Raw genomic sequence first — 14,503 nt, 5'->3', positions numbered from 1 at the left:
ACCCACTACAACTACTACAGTACCTACACCAAGTACACCCACTTCACCCACTACAGTACCTACACCCACTACACCTACTACAGTACCTACACCAACTACACCTACTACACCTACTACAGTACCTACACCCACTACACCTACTACAGTACCTACACCAACTACACCTACTACAGTACCTACACCAACTACACCTACTACAGTACCTACACCAAATACAACAACTACAAATATACCAACTACATCAAATATACTAACTACACCAAATACAACTACTACATCAAATATACCAACTACACCAAATACAGCAACTATACCAACTACACCAACTACACCTACTACAGTACCTACACCAACTACACCAAATACAACAACTACATCAAATATACCTACTACACCCACCACCCACACCACACCAAATACACCAACTACACCAAATACAGCAAATGCATTTCCTTTTCTATCCAATTTTTACCCTTTGGCTTCCTAAAATGTTTTTTCCTTGGACGTCAATGTCAATTAATGCTAATGTGCATCATATTTGTATGTAAGTCTTTATGCACTTATTTACACTGACGTACCAAAATTCATAGGTCAGCAGAATGTAAAACAGTCATGAAATGTTATTTCAGGGGACTGCCTGGGAATGTCCAATAAGTTATGAGGTGTTACCTTGTGAGTGAAGCAGAACACTGGCTAGTGTGCTCATGGCAAGTCCATGTGAACTACTTACATTATAACTATAAGTTGTGTGAGTATATAATATTCCTTTATTGGAGTGTCACATGTCACTGACTCAAACACTCACTGACTGACACTTTCTGACTCGGAATCTCACTGACTCTGACAGTAAATTAGGCATTTTTTTCTTAGTCCAGGAGAGAACCTACAGAATCCAGAGGAATCCTGCTCAGTTTGAGGCTTCACTGCTTTTACAGATTCCTCATCGCCGCCGCTGTTTATGATTCCAGCGCTGATTTGTCCGTTCATCTGGTGGCTGTAATTGTTGAAGATCATTTTTTTTACTGTGTCTGCGCCGGAAAGGGGGGCAGCCGAGATTCCGCTCCCCTCCACCTCCTGATAAATAAACAATGCACAGATCTGACCTTTGGGTTAACAGGTTTTTATGCTTGCTCTACTCAGCACTCTAACTGATTCAATTACCACAAAGGTTCGGGAGCCTCCATGAATACAGAAAAAGCCCCCCGCCCCACCCCACCCTGGCCGGCGCTGCAGAAAAAGGAAAAAAACTGGTCTGCGTTCGTACCTGCGCCGGCAAACCCGATGTGGCCCTCTGGAGAAATTCCTTAATTGTTAATAATTTTACCACATGAGACAATCAAGTCACCTTGAACGCGGCGAACGCCTCCCCCTCCCGCGCCGCTTGCTTACTTCACCCTGAACCAGAGCCGCCTCTGCTGCCCCCCACCTCCGCCCCTCGCCCCCACCTTAGCCTCCCCCCAGTCTGCAGAGGCAAAGTGTTATTTAAGCTTTACTGGTCTGTGTTAAATTCTGCAATTTGAAGGGCTGTTAAGTTTTTCAATTGAAATTTCATTTAAGATGCAGGTGCTTTTGATTTTATTGACGCTTTACTGCTCTCGGGGCGTGCGGCGGGAACACGGCGCAATAACGCCAGGGGCCGCCTCCGTCGGGGTGTCGGCAACAGCTGCAATCTCGGGACATTTGGGATACTTAGAGGGGCCTTTCCCTGGGACCGCCGTAAATCGCTGCGGCAGAAGGAAAAACAAGAGCGCGGGCCGGCCAAGCCTTAAATCACATTTATAAGGATTTGGTTAGCATAATAATAACACAATCAAGTGACAAGGCAAGGAGGGGAAGGGAGAGAGAGAGAGAGAGAGAGAGAGAGAGAGAAAGAGAGAGAGAGAGGATTATTTTTAGCGTTGCGGAGGTCTCTGGGACAACAGGAGCTTTTCTGAAGGTTAGAGCGAATGATGGACGAACAGGACAAATAACGGGACGCTGGTTGCAAACGCTGAGCACTGAGGCACTGCAGTGCATTCCAATGATGATTCCTTCTCGAGATTTAACACTGAACATCATATTCTGCATGACGACAAGGAGGGGACCACGTTTCTTTACATTGGGTTGAAAACACATCCACTGATACAGATTATACCCACAGTGATAATAATCATATTGTTAGGTACGCTTGTGAGGTTTACAGAGTTTCCCTCCACAGAATGTTAAAAGTAGACATACAGACATACGAACAAAAAAAAAGTATCTTGGGAACACTCAGATCTTTAAAGTTTGAGGTGTTATTGGCCAGTGAGCAACCTCACTCACAAGATATGTCATTTCCATCTCCTCTGAAGAGTGGAATTGTGAAATTCTCAAAGCACAACTCTTAAATGACCTGAAAACAAAGATTGTTCAACATCATGGTTTAGAGGAAGGATACAAAAAGAGATCTCAGAGATTCCAGCTGTCAGTTTCCACTGTGAGGAACATAGTGATAAAAATGGAAGAACCACTGTCACAGTTCTAGTTAAGACCTGAAGTGTCAGAACAAGAAAAATCAACAAGATAATCAGAGGAGAAGGATGGTGAGAACAGAAATAGTCAGCCTACAGAGCAGCTCCAAAGACCTACATTGTTCTATTAACTATTCAGAGCACTTTACACAAGGAGAGGCTGTATGGGAGACTAATTAATGCAGTAGAAGCCTTTTCTGTGCCACAAACAGAGTCGCTTGAGGTATGCTACAGCTAAAGCACATTTGCACAAGACAGCTTCATTTTAGAATAATGTGCTGTATGGACTGATGAAACTAAAATTGAGTTATTTGGAGGGCGGTTATTTATGCATGGAGGAAAAAGAACACAGCATTCCAAGAAAAACACTTTACTGCTCCCCACAGTAAAATTTGGTGGTGGTTCCATCATCATGCTGTGAGGCTGTGTGATCAGTGCAGGTACTGAGAATCTTGTTAAAGTTGAGGGTCACATGGATTTCAGTCAATATCAGCAGATTCTTGAGAACATTGTTAAAAATCAGTGAGAAAGTTGAAGTTAAAGCGTCGGGGTTGGATACTTCAACAAGACAACGACCCTAAACACTAAACTCTGATCAAAATCTTCTAAAGCATTCATGCAGACGAACAAGTACAACACTCTGGAATGATCATCTCAGTCCTCAGAGCTGAATATTATTGAAAATCTGTGGTGTGATTTAAAGCGGCTGTTCATGATCAGAAACCATCAAACCTGACTGAACTGGAGATGTTTTATAAAGAAGAATGGTCCAAAATATCTTCAACCAGAAGCCAGACTCTCATTGGAAGCTGTAGGAAGAGTTTAGAGACTGTTATTTCTGTAAAAGGAGGATATACTAAATATTGATGTAATTTTTTTGGTGGGCGCCCACATTTATACACCTGCCTAATATTTGTTTAAAGAATTATTGCACACTTTCTGTAAATCCTATAAACGTCATTAAACTTCTCAAATATCACTGTGTTCTTCTGCTATATGATATATTTATCAGGGGTGCCCAGATTTGTCATACCACTGAATGCTTTTAAACATCAGTGGAGAATGGAAACTTTTTTTGGTTATAAATAAAAAAGAACTGGGGATTTGATCAGGAGTGCTGCATAAGCCTAAAGGTGTATGACACTGTCTATGTATGAGACATTGTGTGTATGAGACTGTGTGTGTATGAGACTGTGTGTGTGTATGAGAGAGAGAAGAGACAGACTGGAATGAAAAGGAAAACCTACATGGTAAAGTTTATGTTCACAGGACCAGCTGTCAGGTCCAAGGAGCAAAAAATCACGGATGGTATTACATTAAAAAGATGGTTATAAAATTTTAATGGAATGATAAAATCAGAGGCAAGAGAGCCTTCTGAATACTTAAAATCTTCATACATCTTCACTCTGAGACTTTTAGAGCAGGAGAGATTCACGCCAAACACAAAGAGAACCATCACTGACCTCAGAATGTAAACGCTGATTATGATAGATTGCTATGCTTTGAGATACAGCATGAAAAAAACAGCTTTTCATAAAGCATGAAACAATATATTTCTCGTCAAGCTTAACCTGTCTCGCGGGGGAAAAAAAACGTAGGTGAGCTCCACGGTAAAGTTAAAGAGCTCCGTGCGACAGTAAGCGAGCTCTGCAGTACAGTTAAAAAGCTCCGCGAGACAGTAGATGAGCTCCGTGGTGCAGTTAAAGAGCTCCGTGAGACAGTAGGTGAGCTCCATGGTGCAGTTAAAGAGCTCCGTGAGACAGTAGGTGAGCTCCGCGGTAAAGTTAAAGAGCTCTGGGCGACAGTAGATGAGCTCCGTGGTACAGTTAAAGAGCTCCACGAGACAGTCGATGAGCTCCGCGGTGCAGTTAAAAAGCTCCGCGAGACAGTAGATGAGCTCCGCAGTGCAGTTAAATAGCTCCGTGAGACAGTAGGTGAGCTCCGCGGTAAAGGTAAAGAGCTCTGGGCGACAGTAGATGAGCTCCGTGGTGCAGTTAAAGAGCTCCGCGAGACAGTAGGTGAGCTCCGCTGTAAAGTTAAAGAGCTCTGGGCGACAGTAGGTGAGCTCCGCAATGCAGTTAAAGAGCTCCGTGAGACAGTAGATGAGCTCTGCGGTGCAGTTAAAAAGCTCCGCGCAACAGTAGATGAGCTCCGCAGTGCAGTTAAAGAGCTCCATGAGACAGTAGGTGAGCTCCACGGTGCAGTTAAAAAGCTCTGCGCGACAGTTGATGAGCTCCGCGGTGCAATTAAAAAGCTCCACGAGACAGTAGATGAGCTCCACGGTGCAGTTAAAAAGCTCCGCGAGACAGTAGATGAGCTCCACGGTACAGTTAAAAAGCTCCGTGAGACAGTAGGTGAGCTCCGCGGTGCAGTTAAAAAGCTCCGTGAGACAGTAGGTGAGCTCCGCGGTAAAGTTAAAGAGCTCTGCGCGACAGTAGGTGAGCTCCGCAATGCAGTTAAAGAGCTCCGTGAGACAGTAGATGAGCTCTGCGGTGCAGTTAAAAAGCTCCGCGCGACAGTAGATGAGCTCCGCAGTGCAGTTAAAGAGCTCCATGAGGCAGTAGGTGAGCTCTGCGGTGCAGTTAAAAAGCTCCGCGCGACAGTAGATGAGCTTCGCAGTGCAGTTAAAGAGCTCCATGAGGCAGTAGGTGAGCTTCACGGTCCAGTTAAAAAGCTCCGCACGACAGTAGATGAGCTCCGCGGTGCAATTAAAAAGCTCCCCGAGACAGTAGATGAGCTCCACGGTACAGTTAAAAAGCTCCGTGAGACAGTAGGTGAGCTCCGCGGTGCAGTTAAAGAGCTCCGCGAGACAGTAGGTGAGCTCCGCGGTACAGATAAAAAGCTCCGCGAGACAGTAGATGAGCTCCGCAGTGCAGTTAAAAAGCTCCGCGCGACAGTAGATGAGCTCCGCGGTGCAGTTAAAAAGCTGCGTGCGACGGTAGATGAGCTCCGTGGTGCAGTTAAAAAGCTCCGCGCGACAGTAGATGAGCTCCGTGGTGCAGTTAAAAAGCTCCGCGAGACAGTAGGTGAGCTCCGCGGTGCAGTAAAAAGCTCCGCGCGACAGTAGATGAGCTCCGCGGTGCAGTTAAAAAGCTCCGCGCGACAGTAGATGAGCTCCGTGGTGCAGTTAAAAAGCTCCGCGAGACAGTAGGTCAGCTCCACGGTGCAGTTAAAAAGCTCCGTGCGACAGTAGATGAGCTCCGTGGTGCAGTTAAAAAGCTCCGCGCGACAGTAGGTGAGCTCCGCGGTGCAGTTAAAAAGCTCCGCGCGACAGTAGATGAGCTCCGCGGTGCAGTTAAAAAGCTCCGCGCGACAGTAGATGAGCTCCGTGGTGCAGTTAAAAAGCTCCACGAGACAGTAGGTGAGCTCCGCGGTACAGTTAAAAAGCTCCGCGAGACAGTAGGTGAGCTCCGCGGTGCAGTTAAAAAGCTCCGCGCGACAGTAGCTGAGCTCTGCGGTACAGTTAAAAAGCTCCGAGCGACAGTAGGTGAGCTCCGCGGTGCAGTTAAAGAGCTCCCGAGACAGTAGGTGAGCTCCGCGAGGCAGTAGGTGAGCTCCGCAGTGCGGTTAAAGAGCTCTGTGAGACAGTAGATGAGCTCCGCAGTGCAGTTAAAAAGCTCTGCGCGACAGTAGCTGTGCTCCGCGGTACAGTTAAAAAGCTCCGAGCGACAGTAGGTGAGCTCCGCGGTGCAGTTAAAGAGCTCCGCGAGACAGTAGATGAGCTCCACGGTGCAGTTGAAAAGCTCCACGCGACAGTAGATGAGCTCCGCGGTGCAGTTAAAAAGCTCCGTGAGACAGTAGATGAGCTCCACGGTGCAGTTAAAAAGCTCCACACGACAGTAGATGAGCTCCGCAGTGCAGTTAAAAAGCTCCATGAGACAGTAGGTGAGCTCCACGGTGCAGTTAAAAAGCTCCGCGCGACAGTAGGTGAGCTCCGCGGTGCAGTTAAAGAGCTCTGCAAGACAGTAGGTGAGCTCCGCGCTACAGTTAAAAAGCTCCGCGGGACAATAGGTGAGCTCCACGGTACAGTTAAAAAGCTCCGCGCGACAGTAGGTGAGCTCCGCGGTACAGTTAAAAAGCTCCGCGCGACAGTAGGTGAGCTCCGCAGTACAGTTAAAAAGCTCCGCGAGACAGTAGGTGAGCTCCGCGGTGCAGTTAAAAAGCTCCGCGCGACAGTAGATGAGCTCCGCGGTGCAGTTAAAAAGCTCCGCGCGACAGTAGATGAGCTCCGTGGTGCAGTTAAAAAGCTCCACGAGACAGTAGGTGAGCTCTGCGGTGCAGTTAAAAAGCTCCGCGCGACAGTAGCTGAGCTCTGCGGTACAGTTAAAAAGCTCCGAGCGACAGTAGGTGAGCTCCGCGGTGCAGTTAAAGAGCTCCTGAGACAGTAGGTGAGCTCCGCGAGGCAGTAGGTGAGCTCCGCAGTGCGGTTAAAGAGCTCTGTGAGACAGTAGATGAGCTCCGCAGTGCAGTTAAAAAGCTCTGCGCGACAGTAGCTGAGCTCCGCGGTACAGTTAAAAAGCTCCGAGCGACAGTAGGTGAGCTCCGCGGTGCAGTTAAAGAGCTCCGCGAGACAGTAGATGAGCTCCACGGTGCAGTTGAAAAGCTCCGCGAGACAGTAGATGAGTTCCACGGTGCAGTTGAAAAGCTCCACGCGACAGTAGATGAGCTCCGCGGTGCAGTTAAAAAGCTCCGTGAGACAGTAGATGAGCTCCACGGTGCAGTTAAAAAGCTCCACACGACAGTAGATGAGCTCCGCAGTGCAGTTAAAAAGCTCCATGAGACAGTAGGTGAGCTCCACGGTGCAGTTAAAAAGCTCCGCGCGACAGTAGGTGAGCTCCGCGGTGCAGTTAAAGAGCTCTGCAAGACAGTAGGTGAGCTCCGCAGTACAGTTAAAAAGCTCCGCGCGACAGTAGGTGAGCTCTGCAGTACAGTTAAAAAGCTCCGCGGGACAATAGGTGAGCTCCACGGTACAGTTAAAAAGCTCCGCGCGACAGTAGGTGAGCTCCGCGGTACAGTTAAAGAGCTCCGCACGACAGTAGGTGAGCTCCGCAGTACAGTTAAAAAGCTCCGCGCGACAGTAGGTGAGCTCCGCAGTACAGTTAAAAAGCTCCGCGCGACAGTGCTCTTAGTATCCCAAAGATTCACAGCCCTTGCAAATACTGTAAGCAAATCCTACACGTGACAGTTGTACTAATCACTTAGCTCTGTACTGTATTTAAAAAAAAAATGTTCTGTCTCTGTTTGCACTTTAGGCATAGTATTAATATGACTGGTTATGGTTATGCACAGTTAAATTACAAGAAATTTAGGAGTAAAAAACACAAACCATTATTCTTATTCCTATTTCTTAAAAAATAATATGTGAGAGAAACCAGTATGTTTGCGTGATTTTGTCAAATAAAAGTCTAGTCTTCAAGCCTTTTTTCATTTTTTACGTTTTCTTTAAAATTGTATTTTTAAATCTCGTCTCGTCTCGTGATATTAGTGTCTCGTCACACCCCTAATCCCTACCCATGTTTGAAATAACACCTATTAATAAAATAGAAGAGAATAGAACACAAAACAATCAGAACAGTTGGATTTAATGACAGAGTAAAACACTGTGGCATCTTGTTGAAGTGTCTTCAACTTTCTCACTAATTCTTCAACATTGTTCTCAAGAATCTGCTGATACTGACTGAAATCCATGAGACCCTCAACTTTAACAAGGACCAAGTACCTGCACTGATCACACAGCCCTACAGCATGATGAACCACCACCACAATTTACTGTAGGGAGCAATAAAGTGTTTATCTTGGAATGCTGTGTTCTTTTTCCACCATGCATAAATAACCGCCCTCCAAATAACTCAATTTTAGTTGCATCAGTCCACACAGCACCTTATTCTAAAATCAAGCTGGCTTGTTCAAATGTGCTTTAGCTTTAGCATACCTCAAGTGACTCTGTTTGTGGCGTGCACTCAGAAAAGGCTTCTTCTGCATTTATTCCTCTCCCATACAGCCTCTCCTTGTCTAAAGTGCGCTGAATAGTTGAACAATGCACAGTGACTCCATCTGCAGGAAGATGATGATGCAGGTGTTTGGAGCTGGTCTTTGGCTCTGTTGAATATGACTGTTCTCACCATCCTTCTCCTCTGATTATCTGAGATTTTGCAAGGCCTGCCACTTCGGGCCTTAACTAGAACTGTGCCTGTGGTCTTACATTTGTGGTCAAGCCACTTTAAAATGATCAGTTTCTCTGATTTTGCTATTTATAGGTTTATGTTTGAGTAAAATGAACATTGTTGTTTTATTCTATAAACTATTCTTTAAACACTTGTCTAGAATTTTAAATAAAAATATTGTCATTAATTTGTAGAATATTTGTAGAATGAGAAATGGTCAAAATAAGGGAAAAGATGCAAAGCTTTCAGATCTCAAATAATGCAAAGAAAACAAGTTCATACTCTATAGAAACAATAATACTAATGTTCAGAAGAGTAATATAGAGTTCAGAAAACAATATTTAATGGAATAACCGTGGCTTTTAATGAGGTTCACGTCTTCAATGTTAATTTACATTTGAATTCTGCTATAAAATATAGTGACCCAAAATAAGCACTACCAAAAAGTTGAGCAGAATGTCGGGTGGTGAAGTGGGGCAGTATTTTAAATAACACAGGAATAAGTTGGTAATTATTTGTGATTAGCAGGAGGCTCTGAATATGTAGGCCACCTTTCCTTACCGGAGAGCATGAGCATTCCAGTAGGGAGAACAGAGCGGAACAGAACTATCTCTGGGGGTGTTTCTAAATTAGAGATGAGAGAGTGACGGCTGACGAGGGTGGGGGACCCCATCAAAGAGAGCAGAAAAGGGCTAAAGAAAATATGACATACGTTCAGCGGCTCGTATTTCACCTTGCTCGTCCTTTCCCCTCCCTTGATCGCGAGCGGCCACATTATTTTGAAGAATCTCTGCGATTCTTTCCCCCAGTTAATTTAGTGCGGCTTTGCCCAGTACTATTTCATGTTGATGGCCTGGTTGATGGTATAGGTAAGAGTGTTTATAGGTGGAGCTGGGAACCACTAAAACCGGCTCTTTCTGCGTAATCTGGCTGAGCGCGGGCTCGACTCGGCCGCGGCACGAGCTCTCAGTGCGGAAATAAAGAGATTCAGGCTTCAACAATAACAATCATTGCTCTCCTTCTCAGTAATGTGATCTGTTCTCAAAGTCACCGGCTCTGGAAGCGGTGAGGTTGACAGAAGTGTGAGTAAAAATTAGCTCCAGTACAGCAGCGGTTTACACTTACACATGTTCAGGTGGAGTGTGTGTGACATTTTTAGGCGTGAGGTGTTTGATTCATGTCTTAAATGGAGAGAATCACAGTGATTGCAGTAAAAGCAACTTAAAATGCAAGTTTTTATTAAACTAATATATGACAAATTCTGACATTAAATTGAATATATTTAATATATATCAAACGACAGAAATGAACAGACATGACTACTAGAATTAACACTGAATAAAACAAAAAACAAAGAGATGACGACCTGACTGACGTATAACACAAACAAGACCAAACAAACTAAAACTGAAAACACAGGGGCTGAAATACACATGGAGGAAACATGAAACATCTGGGGTCAGGTAATGAGGAGACAGAGCTACAAATGAACAAATGAAGACATGGGCAGAGACGTGTAGAGTCATGTGCTATGAACACATGGCTAGAACAACAAACAAAGGAGGGTAACAAAAATGGAGGCTGACAAGAGACAGGAAAAGGACAGTTATGATGATACTGGCTCTCATTAGTAAAGCCCCATGAAAGAAAGAGCAATACCTCTGTTGCAGAAGATAAAAAAGGATAGGTTGCCAGAATCAGACACTGAAAATTAACAGAACCCCAGTATTTTGGTTTGTTTAACACTTTTAAAATACTACATGATTTCTTATATTAAAAAACATTAAATAAAAAGTTGTTCACAATTTTTTTTATTGGTACTGTATATTTCTATATTTCTAAGTATTAAACGACCTACTAGCAGTGGGCGATATGGCCCTAAAATAATATCACAATATTTCATGATATTTTCGCGATAACGGTACTCTTGGCGATATGAAAAAACACTGAATTTAAAAAAAATAATTCAAGAATACTCTACTGCAACAAAATAAAAATGAAATTGTATTATTGCATACAATATAATATGGCACACCCATAAATGAGATATTAAAAAATACAAGAATTTTATCAGATTTGTGACAGAAGTCTATGATCCAGAATTTCATGATACTAATAATGCACTTTATATATTGCACTACTTTTTTGCATGAGCCTGAAGCTATAAACAGAAAAAAGTACTACCCTGATGTGATAATTACGGGTGGGTGATATAGCACCATATTTCACAGTATAATATTGTTCATGATACGCAGAAATGTTGGTGATATTATTGTGTACGGTACAATATGGCACACTCCTACTACCTACCTACCCACATCTAACCTACCCACTTATCAACCCCCCACTCTGCCTACCCAAAACCAGTACCTGCCTAACTTCAAATCTAACCTAACAACCTGTTCACTGACCTGGCTATGAAGTTGCTCTTGTCGGATCCCAAACAGAACTGAATTTTTCACTAAAAAATCAACACAACTCAGCAAACAAAGGCCACAGTGTGACAGACAGCCTACATTAACGATCCTGATTCTTACTGTCCATTCTATCATGTGCCCCCTCTTAATGTCTTTAAGTGCACCATAGAGGCATGTCTAGCAGTCAAAGAAGTCTCACCAGGAGGTACACCACCCAAAAATAGCCTTTGGGAGCATATTGAGAAGCATTTTTCAACCTCACACCTGTACTCATTTACATATCTGTCTTAGACAGAACTGCATGTCGTGTTTTGCAGCAATATGTGTTTTAGCTTTTTTTTTTCAAGTGTTACTCCAAGCCTAAACCCTGTTCACATATCTGTATTCACTTTCAGAAACAGAGAAAAAGAATTTCAGCACAAGTTGTAGAATGCTGCAGGGCATTAACTCCGGAGTGAGAGAGAACGAAAGAGAGAGAGAGAGATAGAGAGAGAGAAAAGGGGGAGAGAGAAAGAGAGAGAGAAAGAGAGAGAGATGTGGAGGGGGTGGTGGGTGTAACTCTCTCCACATGGTAATGAAGAGGTGATGGTCCATAATACAGCGCATTTTGAGTGTATGCAAATAGTGGCTGCTTAATTAGAATGTATGTGATAATAGACTGAAGTATAATTAATTTATAACTTAGCAAAGAGTGTCTGTTATGAACCCTAATATGATTCTATTACAGTAATCAGTCCACAATGACACCAGCTAGGTCATCTAGCAGATATACACCTCTAGCTGTGGCTCTCTGGGCTGAGAAACCCATTCACACACACACACACACACACACCACCTGCTTCTCCACTTCTACTGCTGAGTAAGAAAGTCCCTCAGTTACACATTATTATATAGAGCTCTGTATTATAGCTAAGTATGTTTAAATGCATGTCATTAGTTCTGGGGTATTAGAAGTATAATCTTAGTAGCTTCAACTGTATAGATTTTAGAATGCTACACATCATCATAACAGATTTGGCTATTTCTAAATGCATTACTGTATTTTATTTTCTGTATTTAACGTGCGCTTCTCCAGTGGAGATCTGGATAGTATAGTCACTTTAAATCTCTAATTCTAATCATCATCTATACCCTAGCCAGACCCCTAACCTCAGTACAATCATCTAACCAGCTGACATTAAATCACTGGTCCAAGACTGAGCTTCAGAGGGCAGAGATTAGCATGGGCTCTCTGACTGGCTACCCAATTGTCACACGGGCCAGACACAGGATAGGCACTCGCATGTACGAATCACAAGGTTTATTAATAACTAGACTTACAAGAATAAAGAGAGATAGGCAGGTCAGAAACCAAATACCAAAGAGATTAGTCAGGCAAGCCTGGGTCATACACGAGATATCCAAAATAAAAAAGGGGTAGGCAAAATACAAAAATAAGGTTGCTAACGTTGGTAATACAAAAATGGTGGCAAACATACAAAGAAAACACGTCGTAGAAGAGCTAAATACCTAGATTCAAAACTCAGCGACGGAGAGCAAACAGAGGGGAATTTATACAGGGGAGGACAGGTGAAACCAATTAGTAGCTCGGAGAGTGGGAACGCTGTAGCATCAATTGAACACTTGAGTCAGGGAAGTCCGGTGTGGGTGCATGCTGGGAAGTGGAGTTTTAAGTAACATGTTCAAAGTCAGGAGCAGCTAGGCTGAAAGAATTAGGATTGACACCTATATCTAGTAGGATGTGATGCACTGTGTGTTGAATAGGGTTGACAACATTAATGCATTAACGCATGCAATTAAACTGGAAATGTTAATTATTTTCCCACTTTTTTGCCCCAATATCCTGCCATAATATTTTTTGCACTATTTAGCAATCTACATGCACCATCATTACTGCTCAAAGGTTCAAAAAGTACATATACATGTATTGAAATATGTATTATGAATACTTTTTCTTTCTTTCTTTCTTTCTTTCTTTCTTTCTTTCTTTCTTTTTTCTTTCTTTTTTCTTTCTTTTGTCCAGGTGCATTGATTAGCCTTGAGTGTTACACAGTTTACCAATACTAGAAAAGTATCTCAATAACCCAGTTATTTAGCACCGTACTTACACAGCTAAATAATTAAAAAATGCTTTATTTCTCAGTTTTCAGCATAAATACGCATTCTAAAGTATGATCCAGTGTCTGAGGTGAGCTCTGTGTCGTCTCTGAGTTTCACCACTACTGTGTATACATGAGGCCAGAGCCCTGATCAACACATAGCAATGCATGAGCTTCTAATCAATGTTTTGAATCACTGATTCCAATCTATACCAGTTCACTCAATGCGTTCACTTTTAACCCATCGTGCAAGTTTCTCAAGGAGTCCAAACTCCACACAGATCACAGGATAATTCACAAAATATCAGTGTTTTTTTTATTTAAATGTCTATTAGCTTTTAAATGCCTAATTGTCTTGTTTCCTCTGTTTTCCGAAGATCGAGTGAATTAAAACACAGAACAATGATCCAGTTATTTTCTTGAACTCACAGTTAAGCAATTAAGAAATTACAAAAACGTATGTTCTTACCCAAAATGAAGAATAAACATAATCACATTGTTAATTGTTTCTGTTTTTTTTTCCCTTTTATTATTAATAAAAATATAAATAATTGTAGTTTCATGTTTGATATTTTATTATTCCATTCATTTCTGATGTTTTAGTTGATGTTTTTCTATGGTATCAGTATTGATATTGAGATATTCAGGTAGGTATTGTATTGGTAGTCATAACTGTATAAGTGGTATTGTGACAACACTAGTCTCTAATACATTGTCATCTGTTTGTCATTTGTCCCTCCATGGACCTAAGTATCAGTAGGTACTCACCAGTGCCATACAAGAGCACTAAATACGCCTTGACACTAAACAGATATTCCAAATCAAAATGTCTTAGCTATTGTCAAAGTTTCTCCAGTTAGATACCATAGGTGGATACCATAATGTTGTAAAGGTTGCTAGCTGGGTACTGAGGTGGCTACTATGGACAGTAGATGGGTGCTACAGTGTAGCAGGGTGGTGTTGCTATGGTTACGATGCTGCTTAATGAGTTAATGTACAGGTTGTTACCAGTATATGCGTATCATTGCTACATTTAAAGGGTGCCATGAGCAACCACAATAATGTTGCATTTTCACTCACCAAATAATTTTTTTGGTATATTTAGTAAGATACCGTCATAAATACACAATTCCAAATTGGTACCTGTGTGCTGGAAAGACGATCCCTGTTAAGCCTAATATATTTATTCTAAAAACTGAAGTGGGAGTTTTTCTGGCTACATCACGCACTTACATCACATGTAGAGCTTCTAAAAGAGGATCCGGCTCAGTTTTACTGAAAACGAGCAGCTGGTGAAGCATTAGAGACTTCAGAAGGGGAAACTCAAACCT

General features: G+C 42.7%; 1 protein-coding gene across 2 annotated transcripts in view; it reads right to left on the bottom strand.

Moving 5' to 3' along the window:
* The window catches only part of ush2a (Usher syndrome 2A (autosomal recessive, mild)), a 440,168-nt gene that overhangs the window by 201,191 nt on the left and 224,474 nt on the right, over nt 1-14,503 (bottom strand). The gene's annotated exons all lie outside the window — the stretch shown is intronic.

This window comes from Astyanax mexicanus, chromosome 14 (assembly GCF_023375975.1).
Source record: "Astyanax mexicanus isolate ESR-SI-001 chromosome 14, AstMex3_surface, whole genome shotgun sequence".
NCBI lineage: Eukaryota > Metazoa > Chordata > Actinopteri > Characiformes > Acestrorhamphidae > Astyanax > Astyanax mexicanus.
This window is presented reverse-complemented; position numbering and strand designations above follow the sequence as displayed.